The sequence below is a fragment of the Saimiri boliviensis genome, chromosome 10 (genome assembly GCF_048565385.1).
Source record: "Saimiri boliviensis isolate mSaiBol1 chromosome 10, mSaiBol1.pri, whole genome shotgun sequence".
In the NCBI taxonomy this organism is placed as follows: Eukaryota; Metazoa; Chordata; class Mammalia; order Primates; family Cebidae; genus Saimiri; species Saimiri boliviensis.
In genome coordinates this window covers 45,629,307-45,647,496 of record NC_133458.1, presented here as the reverse complement: position 1 = coordinate 45,647,496, position 18,190 = coordinate 45,629,307, and the positions used below count along the sequence as shown (strand labels likewise).

Below are 18,190 nucleotides of genomic sequence, written 5' to 3'. Positions count from 1 at the left end.
CAGGCCACGCCACCAAGCCCAGCTAATTTTTGTATCTTAGTAGAGATGGGGTTTCACTACGTTAGCCAGGATGGTCTTGATCTCTTGACCTCATGATCCACCCGCCTCCGCCTCCCAAAGTGCTGGGATTACAGGCGCGAACCACTGCACCCCGCCCACTTTGTCTACTTTTAAACTAATGTCATTGACCATATCAAAATGGGGAGGGGGCTGATAAAGCTGATTACATACTGTAATCAAAGTCCCACAAACCCTGTTTTCCAGGGTGAGGAAGAAAGAAAGATTGCCTGATATTTTAAGTAAGAGCTGCTTTCTTTGTTGTAGGTTGGTAGGAGCTGGAGAGTGAAGCAGGAGCCTCCCAGAAGCAGTGTTTTCTCACCCCAAATCTGAACTGGAAGCTCATTAAAGAGCACCAATCACCAGTCTGCAGTAGCCATTCTGAATTTAACAGTAACTATTTGGAGGCTGCAAATCCTGAGGTCTGACTCTGAACATGTGTTTGTTTATCGGCGCAGGGATAGCACTACACCATTTAGTTACAAAGCACAATGGAGTAAATCTAGATTAATATGAGAATCCATATTTTGTCCTTCTTTCGCTGCATGTCACACTTCTCAGTGAGACCCTAACAAGAGCAGGAATTAAGAATAGGTCAGAAGAACATCTGCTTTTCTTATTTTGATTACGTGGGCAAGCAAAGGAATTTGCTTTTATAACATCAAAATAACTTGGAATGTGGCAAAAATAAACGCACCTTCTGTCTCACGGAATGTTATTACAGTACAACGCTTTGTGAATGCTTGTTGGCATTTTCAAGCATTTTTTGTTCCCCTCATTTCTTTCTCAGCTCCATAATGCAATCCTCATGGTTTGAGCACTAGACTTCAAATGAGACATCTATTCAGAGAGCGTTCAGACAAAACGAGTGGTTTCCTTAGTAATGGGAACTATGTGAAAGCCTTCAGCACAGCCCCTTCAGCCAGCCAGGCTTCTCCCGCGCTTGTGGTTCACACATAGGCTCTCAGTGAGCATTATACAGCTGGGGAGCACTCCCGAAGTCTAAACTGACCAAAGCACTGAATATTCATTGCATTTCTAATAAAATGTATCCTTTATAAAGGTTAAGGATGTGAGAAGTACTCTTAAGGGTGAGGGTTAATTTGCTCATTTTCTGCATCATGTCTTTGGAATAGAAAGAAAGATAAGTGATTTTGCAAAAAAAAAAAAAAAAAAAGACACGTGCTATTCTTTTGTTTGACTGTATTTTACATTTCCTTACCTTAAAAACCTAAGCCTGTCCTATTCTAGTTCCGTCTGTGACTAAATACTACTACTTCTGATTTTCCAGTTTTCTGCATAACAATCATCTTCAACAAAGTTTCAAAATTCCGCTATTAAGACAAGATGTAAATTTTGCCTTTTGTAGTCTTAAATATATATAAAATACAGTAAGTAGTTGCATATATACCAATGTTGAAGTTTTATGTGTGTGTATTTATCCATTTGATTACTTAGTTTCAGGACAATATAATAATTAGAAAAACAGCTGGTTTCTCTGGGTAATATAATTGTCACTCATCTTAAATATTGACTCTCAAAGGCAGATGACAGCAACTATCCAAAATAAAAAAAAACAACAGGAAAATAATAAAAAAAATCTCAGCTGATATCATGTTTGCCTTTGAGGAATAATAATTTATAGATACCTTCATACTAAGTTAATCATCCAATTAGGAGAATAAAAATACAGTCAAAGATTTGGGGAATGAGAAATATGAGATAAAGCTAAATTGTTAGCCTTCTACCATGAATGTTTTGTGTCAATTTTATGATAAAAGTTAAGTAATAAAACATGCAAAGAAGAGGAGAACAAGGGCCTCAAAAGATAACTGAAGAGAAGAAAATACAGTTTTAAGACTGTTGGCTTTGGAGTCTGACTTGCATTCCAGCTTTCCTTACTCACTAGCATGGTAACTGTAGAAGCTGACCAACCCCAGTTTCCTCTTCTGTGAAAAGGGGAAAGTCCCTGACTGCCTCACAATACTGCAAGAATGAAACTATATGTGTGCAGGGTCTACCAAGTTTCAGTGTCCTGCATATAGTTAAACTCAACAAATGCTATTTATTACTCTACATATTTTAAATTCAGCATATATAATTTCTGCACTTGGCGAGCAATACATATTTCAAAATCTGATCTATTCCATTGTGGTTTGTGGATAGCTGAAGGAAAATATTTTTTATTTTTTTGAATAATAATAATAAATATAACAAAAATACTAAATTTGCTGTCAAGAAATAATTGAACTGAGGACTGAAGAGTGAACAGTGGAAGCAGCCTTGCTAAACACAAGTGCATGCCTGACTGTCTTGTGGAGGAAGGGAAGGATGGACTAGAGGGGATGAGAATAGAAGCAAGAAAGATAAACTAGAAAAGACGAGACTGAAAGCCGGGAAGTTAGGAGCAACTGCAGCAACCAAGGTAAGAGATGATGAACACCTAGAAGATGGAGAAGATAATTTAAGAAAACTTTAGTAAAATCAAGATGTATATGGTTAAACGAAAGACATGAGGCACAAGGTCCAAAGTTCCTGCAGTTCTCTAGGTAACTAGGCAATAGCAGAAATTAAAAAATAAAAGAAGAAAGGCAGTTTAGGGGAGAGCTTAAGAGATCAGCTTTAGATATGTAGAGTACAGAGTACCTGGGGATCAAGCAAGTAGAGACATTTACCAGACAATTGGAGGGATGTATTGATAGGTAGAAAAATGGATGAATGGATGGATGGATATATGGATGGATGCATGGATGAATGAATGAACAGACTGATAGAGAGATAGAGATAGAGAAATAGAGAGACAGAGAGACAGACAGATAGACAGATAGATAGATAGATAGAATTGTTTTTGCAAGAGCAGTGATTTAGATTTGAAAGTAGTAAGTGGAAGCCAGGGATGGTGGCTGACACCTGTCATCCCAGCACTTTGGGAGGCCAAGGCAGGTGGATCACCTGAGGTCAGGAGCTCGAGACCAGCCTGACCAACATGGAGAAACCCCGTCTCTACTAAAAATACAAAATTAGCTGGGCATGGTGACACATGTCTATAACCCCAGCTACTCAGGAGGCTGAGGCAGGAGAACTGCTTGAACCCACCTTGGGGGCAGAGGTTGTGGTGAGCTGAGGTCGCGCCATTGCACTCTAGCATGGGGAACAGGAGCCAAACTCCATCTCAAAAAGGAAAAACAAAGAAAGAAAGTAGTAAGTACATAGAAGAAGAGATAATATTATCTAAGAGAGCATATGAAGAACAGTAGGCAAAAGAATAACCTTAGGATAAATGCTTAAGAGGTAGATGAACCCACAATGACAAGGGACAGAATGTGCAAACAAGCATGAGAATGACTTAGGAGGCTTTTGGTATACAGGAATCAAACTGAAAAGGCACTGGTTAAGATTCCAAAGCAGAATTTCAGTAACAAGATTGGATTAGAAACCAGAGAAAGGTCATCTGAAAAAGTAGGTAGAAAGTGATGACGTGATTGTAGCAAATGTTGATAGCTCTTTTGAGAAACTCATATGAGGAAGACAGAGATGGAAAGACAGACTAGGGTTAACGATTAAAGGGATGACTGTTGTCATCATTGTAGTATGATTAAGAATTAAGCATATCTATGGATTTTCTAGAAATATTGCTAGATATTTTTTCACATTGCTAAAAAAAGAAGTAAAAGCCAATCCCCTGAAAGCCACCAATGGAATGACATAGAGAGAAAAACCAAGATGAGAGACCTTTTTGATCTATAGAGAAATACAAGGAGAAATATAGGGAAGAATAAAGCAATCTGAGGAAGAGATAGAGAAACAAATTTGCCTCCTCGATTTTCTGACGTGCCCTCCTTGACTGTGAATTTCGTGGAGTAGTAAGATTACTTCAAATTATTTTTATTTCTCATTAAAAATAAGACCTTTGGGCCGGGCGCGGCAGCTCATGCTTGTAATCCTAGGGTGGATTAAAACAAATTTAATTTTGCTCCTAAATTAAAACAAAACCTATTGGTAAATAAGAATCTCTGTTATTCTCCAATTCTACTTTCCAAAACTCCTTTGAAAAAGAAAATGAGAACTCTGATCCAACTTGCTTTAGTTCAACATTCTAACAACCAACCAATGCTACTACTAATTTTACATCATGTTTCTAACTTAATTGAGAACAAATCTGTTATTAGAATTAGATCACAAAGGTCAAAGTCACTGAAGACCTTCCTAGCACAACATCAGCCCCTCACCATCAGTGGCTCATTCATGTGTATTTAGCTTTCCGAGCATACCAACTCATTTTTTCCACTAGGCACTGCATTTCTTCAGAGCTCTACCTCTCAAATCGTGACAACAGTAAAATTCTGTCATCAACTCTGAACAACCACTACTGTACAAAAGCATCCACTGTCAGCCCGGGCACGGTGGCTCACACCTGTAATCCCAGCACTTTGGGAGGCTGAGGTGGGTGGATTACGAGGTCAAGTGATTGAGACCATCCTGGTCAACATGGTGAAACCCCGTCTCTACTAAAAATACAAAAAAAAATTAGCTGGGTGTGGTGGCAGGTGCCTGTGGTCCCAGCTACTCGGGAGGCTGAGGTGGCAGAATCGCTTGGACCCAGGAGGCGAAGGCTGCAGCAAGTCAAGATTGCACCACTGCACTCTAGCCTGGTGACAGAGTAAGACAGTCTAAAAAAAAAAAAAAAAAAAAAAAAAAAAAAAAAAAAAATCCACTGTCTAGTGCATACAGCTCATTCCTTTTCAAAAATAGTATTTTATTTTTGGCATCCCTTGTTGCTGACCACGATGAATTGGTTGGCTCAGCCATCCATCAAGCGTTCATTTATTTCACAAATGAGTATTGAGTGCCTTGTGCGGTAGAAAGAGCTTTGGCTCAGTAAGCGGACAGAACTGAGTTCAAATTTTAGCCCCATTATTTAATAGTTTTGGGACATTGGGCAAGTAAGCCAGCTTCTTTCAGCCAATGTTTCTATACTGTCAACTGAAGGTAAAAACATCTATCTTATAAAGATGTTGTGAAGATTAAATATCTTTTAAAACGTACACAGATGTTAGTGCTTGACAAATGTGATTTTATAAGCATCGTGGAGCTTAAAAACATAATAAGACATATACTCCCTCTAGGAGAATCTCATACACTAAAAGGGGAAACAGGTAAAATTACAGAAACAATTATAATACCCCCCCCCAAAAAAAAAAACGTAAGTAATAAAAGTGATAAAGAGTACTACTGTGGGTCAAATGGGAAATTATATCTTGTTAAAGAAGGAAAACCATGACCATGATAACAGTGACCACTACCATAATAATGCCAATAGCAATGTCAAACATTTGCTCAAGACTTCTGTTTCAGCACCTTTCTAAACCCCGTATACATATTAACTGTTTAAATCCTTATAACAATTCTAGGAGAAAAATAAGATGCAGAGATGATAATTAAACCAAGACGCACCGTTGATACTCAACAGAGATGATCCTTAACATAATGCTCAAGGTCACTAGGAAGTGGCAAGGTGAAGACTCAAAGCCGGGCAGTGTGTCTCTACAACTCACATTCTACCAATCGCACAGGCTGCTTTTCTAACAAAAGCACAAGGCAAATAAAGCTCAGGGTTTGATGAAACAGCAATAAACCAGCCACAAGTTTAAAATCCCAATCGCTAAACCAATGAATACTTATTTACCGTACCCCAGGATTTTCTTATTTGATGATGAATGCTAAAGTCTTTCAATACAATTTAAGGGCTGTAATTATGCATTTATGTTTTAAAAACATTTCAGTATGTTTCCATTAAAACTCACTATTCATCTGGGAAACCCTGCAGACATTGCCTGCAATGTAGCTAACATGGATAACCATGTAATACTGTGTTTTGCAATGTGAAATTTCTCTGAAGCTTTATTAGCTTTTAAATGAAGAAACTTAACAAAGAAAAAAAAAATGAAAGGAGAAAAGGAGGGAGAGTGAGAAGAAAAACAAAGAGAGAAGAAGGAAAAGAAGAATTAGCAGAGACCTGTCAACCATCCAGTAGAGGATAGGGTAATATGGTGGAATAAACCTGGAGTACCTGAGGGGTTCTATCCCGGCTTTCTTGTGCCAATTGTGGGCTGAGATTCCACAGTTCTCATTTGATGATCACTCACTATTGCATTAATTCAAAAACAGTAAAAACCTTACTGTATTACAATTGAATGTCTTCATATGGTATTTCATTATATAGATGATACTGAAATAACTTTTTCATGTATCTTTTGAGAGAGAAACATTTCATATTTACAGTTAATGACTAAACTCCCTGATAATTGAAAAAACACCCAAAACACACACTGATTCTACAAAACTGTTGATACTCTTGGAACAAGATAGAAATTCCAGCCAAAGAACAGAACCATTTTCATCCAAAGCCAGAGTCATTTTCTCTTTCACATTAAAAATCTCATTTCTAGTGCTCCATATTAAATTTGTAAAAATGAGAATAAATATTTTAAATTTATCATGTAGCTACATTAACAATTGTAAGAAGAGCAATCTGATCTCCCACCTTTCAAAAAAAGTAACAATTTAGTCAATACAACTTCCTATGAAATAATGTAAGATAACATATGAATGTTATCAATTCTAACTGAATCAAAACTGAAAAGATTTTTCTTGATTTCTAAAAGAGATTGAAATTTAAAATATTAGGTACGATTGTAGTTCAATTTAAAAACCAAGGAAGTACTTTAATCATGTTATCTGACTATCACAACTTGCCTTCATTATGGGAGTACATTATAATTAGTTTGATTACTAAGATTTGTCAGTTATCCAATCAATACCAATCAATGAAAAAGAATAACTTAAGATTCCATGGCATAAATGAAAACTCCTTTTTCAAATAATTATCACAATTTTAAGATTATTCTTCCATATGAGGAAATAAATCATGCAAATATTGAAACAATTTTGAATATTAAAGAAATTAAGGTTGGATAGAGTAAAATTAAGAGATAAGAAGGATGATGATTATTATTAATAAAAGTACATTTGTGGGGGGATGGGGAGGGACAGCATTAAAAGAAATACCTAACGTAGATGACGGGTTGATGGGGCATAGCAAACCACCGTGGCATGTGTATGCCTATGTAACAAACCTGCACATTCTGCACATGTACCCTAGAACTTAAAGTGTGTATATATATATATATATATATATATATATATATGTTAAAGTACATTAAATTATATATAGACATACTCTAACACAATATCCCAATACTCAACCATGATCCCTAACATACAGAATTGACTCGGTGCTTTCTGAGTAAATACTAGAGTGTCTAGTAAAGAACAAAGCCTTACAATAACATTCGAAAATAGGTGTTACTAGGTTAAATGAAAAGCTACTTTAATTTTGAATTTATTTTGATTCAAAAGGCTAGGAACCATGTGAATAAATTTTTATAGAAAAAAAGCATTTGGGAACTGTTTCTAGAAAACTGTGGAGTCAAAATATTTAGTATTTAAATATAAGTCTATTGCTTAAAAATTTTCCTGGTATTAGTAGTATTATAATAACTGCAAACTACTGGTCTATGTCATGTCAATATAACACTTAAAAGGAGCAATTAGATGTGAATTTTTTTTTTCTAAGTAAATCTAGTAAGTGTCATTTCTTTTTACTCCACTAGAGGGTAGTCTCGCAAAACTAGGGTTGGAGTCATGACTCTAGCCTGCTTTTGACCTGTTGATAAATTAATCCTCCTCAACATTCTCCTCAACAAGATGTTTCTCTAGTATACTAATCAAGGTTGAAAAACATGCATTTTTAAAACTGCTTTTTGATTTTTCATAGATGGTCTTTGAGAAATATGCACTGCTATGTGTTTCTGTATTTTCCTAATTTCTGGTAATTAATAACAATGTTTTACATATATGGCTTATATAGTGTATTTTCCTGGGAAATATCCTTTCAGAGTTAATAGGCCTAAGAATGAATAGGTTTTTTTATAATTTAACTTATTACAATTGAAATATTTCCCCAGAGTGGTAAAAAATATATATATCCTAAATACACACACACATGCACAGATATACAAACACACCTACACATGTACCCATTCATATGTGGCTCCTAAATTTATTACATCATATAAAAAGAAGTCAGTGAATATAATTAGAAATGCATATTTTAAAAAATTACCCCCTCCAATGCCAATGTTGTGAAATATAGAGAGGCAAATACATGTTTAATTTTAAAAATCTGGTCAATCCATACAAGAAATGCCATTGCTAAAAAAAAAAAAAAAAAAGTGTTATGGAACAGCAAGCACAGATGCTAAATTAAGTAGGATCTATAGAGAACCAAATGCCAAAACAGTTGCAAGCTCCTCTTCTTAAATAATACAGTCATTGCTGAACTTCACAGAGACAGAGTCGGAGGTTTGAGTCCTTACCAGGTGTTTTTAATATTTGGGAAATCCTTATTAGTAGTGTGCCCTGTGTATTTTCAGACTGAAAACAATAGTTTCTCTGAATGACTGATAACCTCAAATTGAGAAAACTTGTCAAAAATTCCCAACATTCCCTTGGAAAGAAAAAAAAAAAAGAAGGAAAATGATACCTAGGAAAATATGCAAGCCTGTTTCATTTATTTGTATCCTAAGCAGCAGTGTCATAGAACAGACAGTTTGTTTCAGCCAACCAGACTGGAGCAGCTGCGAGTGCTACTTCTTGGCAGTGTGAAGCGATTGGCTCCTCTCTGGGGAGTGGAGGGTGTTCAGTTATTAATGACCGCTGAGCAGGCAGCACCATGTCAGTGTGACAACTGATCGGGTGAACGATGCACCACTAACCACCATGGAAACAAGGAAAAATAAAGCCAGCTCACAGGATCTCTCTGCACTGGATTGAGAGCCTCAGCCTGCCGACTGAGAAAAAGAGTTCCCGGAAAAAGAAGGAATCCTGGCTGCAGCCTCCTGCCTTCCTTTACATTTTAAAATACAGAGACAAGATTACGTGTATGTGTGCATATCTATAGCACATATTTGTGTATACTTTGTTACACAGAGACACAAATGCACCTATTTACACCGGGCAAGAACACAACCATGTGATTATCTCAACCAAGGAACTGAGGAATCCAGCACGCAGGGACATCGGAGATGGGCTGCCACTGAAACTGCTTTTCAAGGTAAGTTTAAAACACACGTCTTTTAAAATATGTTCTATTTCTTGTCTCCTCTATGATCATGTTTTTACATCCAAATCCTCCTTTGATGTCGTCTTCTTGTCTGAATTTTAAGAGCATTTTTCTTTTATTGCACTTTTGAGAAGAAATTCACATGCAAAACCCATCTGGCTCTGTGTGTGCCTAGCTGTGTTTGTGAGATTCTCCAACATGCATTTTACTAGCTTGAATGCCCATCAGAGGATGTGAGTGGGAGAGAAAAAGCAGTGTTGGGGGGAGGAGAAAGAGGAGGGAGAGAGAAGAGAAGGGAACAGTGGGGGAGAAAAGAGGAGGAGAGGGAGAGAGGAGGAGATGGGGGAGAGAAAAGAGAGAGAAGGAGACAGAGACAGAGAGGAGAGGAGAGAGACATGGGTGGGGAGGTGCAATTTTCCTTTTTCTTCACATTATTTGTAGTGAAAAGCAGATCATATATTATTCTGTGTTTTGAAATCAACGCATCAAATAGGGCATTTTCATTCTCTCTCATCCAGTGGATGGATATTAAGGCAAATGCTTTTGTATGTCAAGAGCTAAAACCACTAAGCAGAGTAGCGGAATGAGCATATCACAAACAGCTATTGAATTTCTGCCAGGCTACATCTTACGGACCGGGGTAAATGACTTCCCTTTAATAACATTCCCTCGCTGGTCTGAAGGGACAGTGCAAATGTCTGATTGCTAATGCAGCTGGAACTGCCACACTCTAGGTAAAAGGATCCCATGAACCAGAAGAGTTCTAATCTTCTTTGGTAATTAACAGGATCACAGCAGGATGGCTTTAAAGTACATTTCCTATTTAAGAAGATTGTTTGTTCTAACCAACTGCTATGTTCCCTTTGCTGTTATTGAGCTGGATGGCTTAATTCGGCTCTAATTATTCATTTTTAACAATATGTCCTTGTTTCTGTGTCTCTAATCTCAGTGAAAGCAGGCTATGAATGTGAGCAGAACCTTCCTAATTTAGTGAAAAGGAGATAACCTGAAAACAAAAAGAGAAGTAAACGTTCAAAATACCTACCTAGAAAATAGTGTGTTCTGGGACCATAAATTTTACTCAAATATTTCTCATCTTTGGCTTCAGAAGCAATGCCTTTCAGACACAATTACTCTCAGTAAACTCTAGGAGTGACCATGTATCGATGAATCATGGAATTCAGTGTGGGTTAATTTTTACTTCCAATCTTATAAAGGGAAGCCAGCTACTTAGAATATGCTCTCAAACAGACAACACCAATTGAGGATATTGATGGAAACATTCACTGTCCTCTTTACTGGGTCCTGGAAAGACAGTAAAATAAACCTAGCATTTGTATTTCATCTTCTGTAGCTCTCTCCTGCCTTCTTTTAGTTCAACTAACTACATAGTTAACGGAGTCGGCTTCTTTCAAACTGTGGTTTGTTTTTTTTTCCCTCAACTGTGATTTCAGAGCTATTATTGGTTTTCTAGTTGGTAATATAAGCCAAAGCAAAAAGACAATAACAAGCCACTTAGATCCTGCCACTTCCCATAAATGTGTCAAAAAATGAGTCCATTTACAATATGTAATATAAAAAGTCCATTAATTTCAGTGACCTTTGTAAATGATGACAAAAAAAGCAGCTCTGACAATATGCCGGTGGCTTCGATTTTCTCTCTGTAAAATGAACAAGTTTAAGAAGAGGGTTCCTGTTTAGAGAGAAAAATGAAAGGTGCTGAAGCATCAGCTTGCAATATTGGCAGCTTTGCTCACTCTGCCTCAAACACCACATGCATTCTATTAAAAAAACCGAAATGATTTATTACAAAATGGAAAAGGTGTTTTATTTGTGTTTCTGCTATTTGTTAAAAGTGCTGCTTTAGAATCAGGCCAAATCTAATATTTTGAGGTACCTCCTAAGTTCCTAACCAGGAGGAAAAGGCTTGAAGTAGATATTCAAGCCTCTGACTTCAAACTCCCATATAATGTAGCATTGCAGTATTGACTTCAGTTTTTCTTAGACCTTTTCTAGGGAAAGTCTGCATGCCAAACACACACATTCTTAAATCTAACCCGCCTTATTTTAAACTGCAATTGATGACACTTAAGAACAGTGGAGTCACTCTTTAACCTCAGCAAAGCTCACATACATGTTTTGTGGATTACAGAGATCAGTAACGAGCCCACTTGAGGCCCCCAGTGTTGTCACTCAGTGTGTGCCAGTGAGTCTAGTGATTTGACCAGTACCCACTAATGCCAGATAACGGACATATGTGTATGCCTGGAAGACTTAACCATAGTCTCCCCAAATCATGTAACTGTACCAGCAATAGCAGCTTCCTGGCAAGACAAGCTTTAAAGGACCATTTTTTTTTTCAGGGTGTCGCTTGTCACAGACAACATCCTGAGTTAGAATGCTGATGAGTAGGTGGAATTTTTTATTTGGAGGTGGTGGTGGTTGTTGTTAATGGCTTAATAAACAGTGCTACCAGCCTTCTAGGTCAGCAATTTAGTGACCTACAAAAAAAGTGATCAACTTACGAGGTACTAACTATATTTCACTGTTTCTTTGTTCTTTTTTTTACATCTTCTGCTTTTGCCATACGATTGGTTTGATGTTTTGCTCTTCCTCCCCAGTCTGAATTTTTTCGGGTGTGACATTCCTATGTAACATGGCACTATGGTATTTATTACAAACTAAGTCGACTAGAAAGGTTTATAACCTCAGTTTAAAAAAAAAAAAAAGCTAGTAAATTAAATGTTATTACTTAATTAGCAGCCCCTGAAAATGGGCATAGGTGAGGTATTGTTGGTGAGTCTGAAAGAGACCATTAAAAGAAAGCTAATAGCAGGCTAAAAAAAAAAAAAAAAAAAAAAAAGAGTTCCTACTTCTAGCCTCAGAAAGGATGCTCCTCTAAAATGATTTAAAATAATGTGGCTCCAGCCAGTCTGAAGAAACACTAGACATGTGTACAGCCCACTAAAATGTTCCATGTAGACCTGGATCTGAGAGTTAACTACTTAGACATCACTCTTTGGTATGAAACTAAGTAAAGCAGGAAAACTCTAGGCAAAACATTAGTACATCTTGTCAGTGCTGTCAAAGATAAAGCTCTCTGACGTTGGCTATGCAACGAGTACTCAGGAAAGCCTCACTGTGTAACAACTGAACGTAGCTCCTGCATAGAGCTCAGGGAATTCCTCCCCTCTCCTTCTGATAAAGTGATGTCTTGTTAGACATCTACGAAGTCACTAGTAAAACACGGTAACAATTACTCCTTTAGCCACAATGTGAAAGAAAATCAAATTCTAATATAAAGACAGCAGCTGGTGCCAGAGGATGAGAAAAAGGAACAGGCAGAAATCAGAATGTTTTTCTAACTTGTTGAAAAAGGAATGGAAGGCCTCAATAGATACTTCTTGGAGGTCATTAAATACAGGATCAACAAGAAGATTTAATGCCCATCTCAAATCTTTCTGAAGAAGTACAGTGCCTACAGGGCCATCTACTATATTTGCATAATTGTCGTGTTTGTGTACACTTGCTGTGATTACATTAATTCATCTCTAGGCCATAACAAGGGAAGAATTTTTTATGATGCCATTAATAAAAACACATTACACAGCTTCAGTATACGGGAATAAGGAAGGGAGACATGTTTTCATAGAACAGAATTTTTGAATTGAAAGAGACATTAGTAGCTAGTCTAATATGTTCATTTGATAGGTGAAAAAACTGAGGCTAAAGGGTTTGAAATCATTATAATGTAATATAATACACTTTGTATTCACCAAGCTATTCATTGGAGAAACCTAGGTTAGAACCCCTTACAATATTCCCTCCAGCATTCCATTAAAATTCCACCTCCTTAGTCTTTCAAACATGTTTTCTTAAAGACTCCTATCTGTAAAAAATGCCCCAAACTCACAGATATGTGCACAGAAAGAGAGAAATGTTTATCCAGATGATCAAGTATTCTAAAAGCAAAAGCCAACATTCAAGAATAGAAGCAGCAATGATTTGTTAAGTACATAACCCTCAAATATTTCAAACCCATAATTCATCGTTTGAATATAGTTTACTATATTTTGTAAAGTCATTAAAGTTAGAGCTTTGCCCTGTTTTTAAAATATGTTAATAATAATAACGCTATCCTTTGGTCATCTACTAAAAAGTTCAATCGCCTACTATAAGTTTTAAGGTTTTCCAAGAATTCTTAAGAGCCCCTCCACATCTGTTGTTACTTGGTTTCACTGTAAATATTTTAAGGCACTTAACATGTGCCCTTTTCTTATACAGTGTCCATTCTCAGGATCCATGCTTTAAGTCTCACTGGAAAGCAATAAATATATTATCAGGATAGCAATCCCTCTCCCTCACTCCCATTGCCTGCCCATCTCGATTTACTGTTTGATTTCCAGAGTCAGAGTGAGAGCTCCAGTAGGCAATGACATCTCCTTAATATCACAATCCTATCCTTTTTTTTTTTTTTTTTGGCAAATTTATCTCTGTTTCTAAATAGGCTCTCCAAATTTTGTATAGCATAATAGTAATCAACTGATTCAATTTGTGAGAAGAATACAAAAGTAAACACAATAATTGTATTTGTTTAAAGCTCTACTATTTACAGAGCAATTTTTCAACAATTACTTTGCTCCTCAGAAGAATCTGATGAAGTAGGGTAGGTATGATGATGATGATGATGATGATGATGAAGAACATCTTCAAGACTGGAGAATGAATTTCAGTGAGGTTAGAGACTTGCTAACATTTTGAAGTACAAGGGTCTCTGACTCTAAAGAGTAGAAGAAAATATGGGTGCAGCACGGATCCCTGGCATTTCTGAAGTTAGTAATAAATATTGATTCCCTTTTTATTGAACTTCCACTCTAGACCTTATCCTTCCAACAACTGTTCTTTGTACCATACCACACTGTATCTGGATGGATTTTTGCAAATTAAAATTTTTATTTCTTTATTTAAATCACAGCTATTGCTAGGCCTGAGTTAAATTAAAAAAAAAAAAAAAAAAAAAAAAAAAAAAAAAAAACTCACAACCAACACCTGTTCTTGGAGAAAAAAAGACTGTATGTTGTTCTACCTACTCATCCATATGTTTGTCTGGCAGCATTAGCACTTTGATAAATGGATACTTGGCAAAGGTCTCAAAAACAGGAAAAGATGAGATAAGTAAATGATTTAGGGACTTTCCAGGTTACTGAAAATTACGAACAAAGTCTCTCAAGTCACTTACAAACCCCCAGTGGATCAAGTGTCAACACAAAAGCAACTTCTTTAGCATCACCTTTCTGGTTTGTCTTGGGGAGGAAATGACACATTAATAAGAAAAAATAGTAATTTGAAAGTAAACTGGTATATTTGTAAACTAGTAAAGTCAAAATGCCAGTAAACTTAGGTACATTATTCTGTGAGCCCTTTCTACAGGAGATTTTGGCTGTCAAAAGTAATAGAGACTTTGAAATGAAAAAAAAAAAAAAATTCCTTTAAAAAATGTTCTAAAGTCTGGCATTTCACGCTTTACTTCCAGGATTCCACAGATAATCAGCTACTCTATTAAGAAAAAGAGGGTAAACATCATCACTTTTTGTATGTCTGCATCAAAAAGGCCCACTGAATCAGTTAAAGGTTAGCATCCATATGCACCATTCCTATTTCCAAAGGCCTGAAGCTCCTGAGATCCAGTTCCCTGAGGAATGAGGGAAGAGGCACTGTCTGGTAACTGGTACAAAACAGGACTTCAGGAATGGCAGAATGTGTCCTCTGGGGATTAAGCCCCCTAACGTGAAGCTCAGGACTCACAACACTTAAAAATGACATAAATAACAGTGGATATTTTAACCATAGAAGACATTTAAGAGACTTGATTTTCACTGTGATAAACAGGTTTGATTTGGGCTTATAACTTTTTTCTAAAATTATCAAATCAATAATGACTATAATGAAATAAAGGCAAATATTTTAGTGGAATCATTCCTTGGGGTAATATTTGTTCTATAATTTATAATCTCAGAATGTTGAGAGATCAAAGCATTTAAAAAACATTGTCAACTAATTTGCAGTTTGCCTTTGTTAAGAAAAAAAAAAACACAAAAAATCTTAAAACAGACAGCATTTTTCAAACATATACAATTCATGTTGATTTTTATGTCATTAGACTGTTTTACTATACTGCTATATTTATATGCCTCAGAAATACGGAGGGTTAATGGGGTCTAAGTTTAATTCTATTTTTATCAAAACTTAGTCACTCAGAAATACCAAACTCTGAACATGCTCTACAAAAAATATTCGGTATCTGTAGAATACAAGGAACCATAATGACCTTTATGGAAATTTCAATAGTTGCAGGAAATAATTTCAAAATATATCTACACAGATTATATTTGGATTTCTCCAAAGGCCAAGGGGTTAATGGCCTTACACTGCAGGTGCCCAAGGCACTGAGAACAACAACAACAAAAAATAGAGCAAGCGAAAAGAGAATTGAGTCTAGGTCACAATGCTGTATCACTGAAAAGGAAGTGCAACAGAATAGAATGGAAAGAGCAAAACAATGTGACTGCCATATATGAAAGAAAATCTAAGAATGTACTAAAACCTTGAAAGCTCTATTCATAGTCATTCTTGAATGAAAAACATATAAAATGCCATAAGATACAAACTTCATCCAAGTAAATTTGTTGTGTGACTAGCTGAACTGACTCACCAAACATTTAATTTATATTTGTTTCTCTTATTGTCATTTATTACCCACATATTTTTTACACAAACATTATGGTTGTTTAGAGTGTCACATGGTAATGGTCAGCTAACTTTTTAAAATCAGTGAGGCATTTTCCAAATCACCCTTTCCTTAATCAGTTACTTTTTAATAAGGAAGCAAAATTTATATAACTATCAAAATCTCATTTTTATATTTAGGCTATAAATTATATAATATGCTGCTGTTGGGCAAAATAATCAAAGTAATAAAGATTTAAAACAAATGCTATGACATAAATTAATGTAAGCAGAGATCTTATAAGTTTAAACCAGATCATCTCTCTTATTAGACAATCCTTTACTGGCTAAAGGAATGGTAATAATACTGGCAGTTGTCATTTACAACATACAGGCATTTTCCGTGAAAAACATTGTGCTAAGCACTTAACATGCATTTTCTCATTTAATCCTCATAACAGCCACACTAAGTAAGCACTACATTGAACCCCATTTTACAAATGTGAAAAATAAGGCTTAAAGAAGAAAAGTTACTTGCCATAACTAATGAAGAACAGGAAAAAGAACCTAGTTCAGTAAGCCCTAAAGAACATGCCTTTGTGCACGAGGCAACACTGCCTCCCGTTGGTACTGCCTAAATACAGCTAGTTTACATCGTCTTCCAAGACTCAGATTCTCTACCACAATATAATAACTCCGTTTATAATTTCATACCATGCATTCCGCTCATACTAGAATATTATATCTTTGTAGGATTCTTTCTTTGTTGTTTGTTTCTGAGAAAGGAGTGCTGATTTACTTATTTAAATTTGAGTTTTGCTATCCACTAGATGAACTAAAATGATTTTTTTGCAGCTCAGTTCACAGCCAGACCTGTGAACTGGCAGCTTCTATCTACCTCTTTCATTGTTTTCCCATCAAGTGGAAGTCAACATACTTCTTTACCTGAGGTCATGCAGTATAATAAATGACATGGAAGAAAAATGCAAAACTTAGCTCATCGGTCTCCAATTTCATTATTTCTAATCAGCTTTCTGTGTATCTAGTTCCAAATTTTGGACACATTTTTCCCCTCATGTATTGTCTTTTAAATGATGGGGGGATGAAAATAGTCTGAATACAATTTCATTGCTACTATGATCATCAATTTTCAATGAAATTCATCAATCTTCCTCAGCATTAAAAGCTTCTAGACCTGCCGAATTAATTGATGAAAGCTATAATATGCTTTTCAAACTGAGGATGCTGAGCCAAACCTAAAACTTTAATAGAAGAGTTCCATACTAGTTGTTTGTAAAACTTCAAGATTTCTTGCTATGTCACCTCCTGAAAGGGCTATACAGGGGAGGCCTTCAACTTGACTGTCATATAGAGCAAAAGCTGAATGTAAAATTAAAGCAAAAATGTTGCTGAGGATTCCTCCAGTGACTAGAAATGGAGTTTAGAGAGCTCACATCAACATATATTTTCTGTTCAAACTGAAGATTTTTTGGAAAATTATAAGCAATTAGACAACTGAAAAAAGAATTTCAATTTTGAAGTGATAAAAGATTAAAGTGTTATGAATCATGAATAACCTAACTCAAAACATATAATATATAAAGAAGGACATATATAATTTTAAATTAAACTTTTGGGGTTTTTTTCCTGCTACTTCTTATATACCACAAAGACAAGGAAGAAGAGGAGAAAGAGAAAGAAGAGGAAGATGGTGGGCAACATTTATTTAACATGCTCCGCAGCCGGGACCATGGGTAAGCTCTTTTTGTTCACCTCATCTCATTTCACTTCGGTTCCATCAGGGAACTGAGGCTTGAAATGGAGAAGCACTTGCCCAGCTTCACTCAGTGGAAAGGTCCTGATTTCAGCTACGAATGTCTGACTCTAAAGCCCATGTTATTGTGTCTTTCTTAACATATACTTCTTTTTTAAAAATTTCAGTAAGTTTTTGGGAAACAGGTGGTGTTTGGTTACATGAATAAATTCTTTAGAACTGATTTCTGAGATTTTGGTACACCCATCACCCAAACAATGTACACTATACTCAATGCCTTATCATAAATTTCTTAGAATTAGCATAATATATACTATCCTTAAAGAAGCATTTGACTTTTAATGCAGAAGCATTTAATAACAGGCTCTTTCTATAGTTTTAAACTTCTCTGCCAAGATCAGGAGCCTATATGTAACAATATGCTCAAACTTTACATATAATATAAATAC

The 18,190-nt window shown here is 36.0% G+C and overlaps 2 protein-coding genes across 8 annotated transcripts in view; one reads left to right on the top strand and one right to left on the bottom strand.

Annotated features, from left to right (window-relative positions):
- The window catches only part of IMMP2L (inner mitochondrial membrane peptidase subunit 2), a 923,127-nt gene that overhangs the window by 433,962 nt on the left and 470,975 nt on the right, over positions 1-18,190 (bottom strand). The window lies entirely within an intron of this gene.
- The window catches only part of LRRN3 (leucine rich repeat neuronal 3), a 32,968-nt gene continuing 23,275 nt past the window's right edge, over positions 8,498-18,190 (top strand). For 2 of the 3 annotated variants that reach the window (XM_003921081.3, XM_074379212.1), the window contains exons 1-2: positions 8,498-9,232; positions 17,640-17,721. The gene's annotated coding sequence lies outside the window, so the exon portion shown is untranslated. The remainder of the gene's footprint in view (positions 9,233-17,639; positions 17,722-18,190) is intronic. The other variant, XM_003921082.4, reaches the window with a different exon arrangement.